A 3,619-nucleotide genomic window follows, 5' to 3' on the forward strand; every position below is an offset into this window, starting at 1 on the left:
TTCAGTGTATTTCTGTTAATATACTAGAAGAACATTAGCATCTCTTCTCTTGCATAACATACTTCTTGTTGAAGATAATTTAGCACACCATCTCATTAGCTTGTTGACTCTTTAGCATACTACATCTTGTCCTTTTACGCATGTTGGTATTTTAGCAATTTTCCTAGTCTTCTAGGTCCTCCATGGACTCTTCTGCCCCTGCACCATGTCATGTGACTAACACGTGTTATCAACACTCCATAAAATTCTGTTGTTGTCATCATATGTGAAATACTCTCCAGTGCAATCTTGCTGTTGTAGGTTGTAACTTCCATTATGTGGACTGTAAAGAGAAGGAATCCTGCAATGGAAACTTTGCATATGGTCAGAGGAAGGATATATTTGGTGTAATAGATTCGGTACTACTGAGGGAGAAGTAAGAAAAGGAAACAAAGAGATAGATATGTTAGGATCGAAGAAGAAAAGAAAATAGTACCCCATAGATAGGTTAGTAGGTGCCTACATGTAGGTGCCTATATGACAATATTCACATTGAGCTCAGTTCCCTTTTGTTTTCATATAGTTACTTTTATGGGTGAAATGATAGTATAAGGTATTACTTTTTTAAAAGATAACAGGATAGCCAAAGAAAAAAGAAATTGTCTCTGGGAAAACTAACAAGAGAAACACAGAAACAATTTGACCTGGGTAACTGGTGGTTGTCAATCCAACAAATTCACAAAGAATGTGAACTCTCCCAGAACCTTGAATCTTTTTAAGCATATTTATATTGTACTATACTTTATTTTGCCCTGTTTCAGGTTCTACCAAGTATACTGCAGTGGATGTGGTATGTTTTGTACTTTGAATGATCCATTGTAACAAGGGGAAAATTTATTTGTCTTCTTCTTTAAGTTTGAGCTATGACAAAAATTGTACACTGATACCAGATCAACTATCTGAAAGCTAAGTGTAACAGATTTATCATTAAAGGTCTTGATTCTTTTCTGTTCTTGTGTATGCAGCTTCTCCTGCACCCTCTCTTGCAATTTTTCTACATCGGTCTCTGATAATAATGGCCAGGTAAACATTTTCTACAATGGTTTACCTATAAATCTTTTATTTATAATCTCTATCAGAGCTAATCCTATTGGCATATGCAGTATTTCATATAGGATTACCTGATATTCTGGAACGAGCTGCACCCATATGGTATGTTTCATAGAACAGTAAGTCCTACACAATTATCCTAATTCCTTTTCATGTTCTCTACCACTCATTCCTAAGAATGAGTGGTAGTGTTAGTTAATTCTACTTTCTCTTGTACTGTATGATTTACAAATTCCTGTAACCATTCCTCCAAATTAGATAAAGTCTTGATTGTTCTAATTCTTTCTCCTAATTCTTTGCATTTTTCTAATGCCATAACATGTTCTTTTATCTCTGAGACTTGATCCGTAACCTGTTTGAATTTTTTAATAGGAAGCTGATCTACATTATTAATCTTGCTATCTAATTCTTGAAACTGCTCTTTGACTTCCTCTCAAACTAAAGCGCATTGTTATCTACTTCGTCCTTCAACTCCTTAGGTAACTATGTCAAAGCATTTTCTAAATTCATTAATTTAGTTTCTACTGTATTAGTTACCTCTTCCTTGGTGGACTCTAAACTTGGAACTTACATCCTTAATTTGCTGCACCAAAGCTCTTAGCAAGTTGGGAGTCTCTGCTGTCATGCTCCTTACGAGTAAGGGTATATAGCTTAAATATCCTTTTCTTTTGTTCACCTTCTACTTAGCTAGGTAAGTTATCATCTCACACAGTTTACATTAACTCGTAACACAAAAACAATGTGCCAAACTATCTCCACAAAATGTTTTACAGATTTGAATGTTTAAAGCTCTGCCTTTCTGTCAAACTACACCCTCTGGTTGTGTAACTGATGCAAATCATGTACATTGTGATGCACTGTGATGTTTTACCACCTGGTGCAGCTGATTTCTCAAAATAAGTGATTCAAAGACTGCAGTGTGGCATACAGCGACACTCCTGCAGCATTGCTCAACTACTACTTTGTCACCGCCATTGTCAGGATTTGAAATCTTCTTCTCTGATCATGCCAAATGTTTGGCTGGGTTGATTTGGCGGGCGTAGACCAAATTGCGAAGTCATTGGTCTCATCGGATAGGGAAGGATGGGGAAGGAAGTCGGCCATGCCCTTTCAAAGGATCCATCCCAGCATTTGCCTGAGGTGATTTAGGGAAATCATGGAAAACCTAAATCAGGATGGCCGGACACGGGATTGAACTGTCTTCCTACCACATGTGAGTCCAGTGTGCTAACTACTGCACCATCTCACTCGGTGTGCCAAATGTTATTTTCTGTTGCTCTTGGCAGAACCATAATCTGTCACTTAGTAATCTTCAAAACCTTGAAAATTTACACTTCATGCCTCCTTTATCTGCTTTCGTGTCACCCATGCTCCATGTTCTGATCACTGGGAGCCAAACTGAAGAGTTTTTGATATTCTTCTTAAGTGTTTCAAGTTAAGTCAGAACACTCACATTTGATCTGTCATCCGACATACCTTGTGTTAAGTTACCTTTAATGTAACTCAGTCACCATTAATTATCTTCTTTATGAGGAGGTCCTGTAAAGCAGTATCAACAAAGAAACATGCATAGCCCTGGAAAGATTTTAACTCTTCTCCATTGCAGTTGTTATTGGTGGAAGGAAAAACAATATCTATTCTAATTATGAAATGACATCAGCATTTCAATATTCATTGTCTTGTGTTTGTTTCAATGTGCGTACAGTCACAGTTACTTCACAACTTGGAGCGGATACGATTTAATTGAAACACAACATCTGCCTCGAAGGCTTTACAAGAACTAGTTCGTAATGGAGATGGTATCTGCTCCATGACAGTCAAGACATTGCCAAACCACAACAATAAAACATAAGAGGCCACTTCCTCAGCAGCTGAAGATGTTTACTTGCCATCGCACCTTGCCAATTACTCAAAACACACACCTCCCCAGTCAACTCTGCACAAACGTGAAACAAAATTACTGTGCACAGAATGCATTTTGCAACGTATTCCCTACTTAATACTAATTACTATTTGGTCATGGTCATCTTTCCTTGTTGTTAACAGAGAGTGGGAAACATCGTCTACCTAAATGGAATGGAACACTATGTATATCAGCTCTGCTGCAATCATTGCACAGCATTTTATATTGGTGTGACTATGAACCAACTGTCAACTATAATGAATAGCCATCACCAAACTGTGGCCAAGAGCAAAGTAGACAACCTTGTGGAACAACATACAGCTGAACATAATATGCTTAATTTCAATGGCATGGAATGTAAGAAGTATCTTTCAGGCGGGAGCCAGTAGGAAGCTCGAGGAGAAATTATTGAGGTACAGAATTGATGTTGCAGCATTGCAAGAGATAAGATGGAAACAAACAGAGGTGGTTGATCTCCAGCATTGTACCTTGATCAATAGCAGGGAAGAAGAAAATAGATTGGGGACAGGTTTTATCATAAAGAAGTACGTCAGTCATGCCATGGTGGAATATGTAACAATAAACCCCAGATTATGTCGATTGAGGCTGAAGGGAAAATTCTCCAAC

Source organism: Schistocerca cancellata, chromosome 2 (assembly GCF_023864275.1).
Source record: "Schistocerca cancellata isolate TAMUIC-IGC-003103 chromosome 2, iqSchCanc2.1, whole genome shotgun sequence".
Taxonomy (NCBI): domain Eukaryota; kingdom Metazoa; phylum Arthropoda; class Insecta; order Orthoptera; family Acrididae; genus Schistocerca; species Schistocerca cancellata.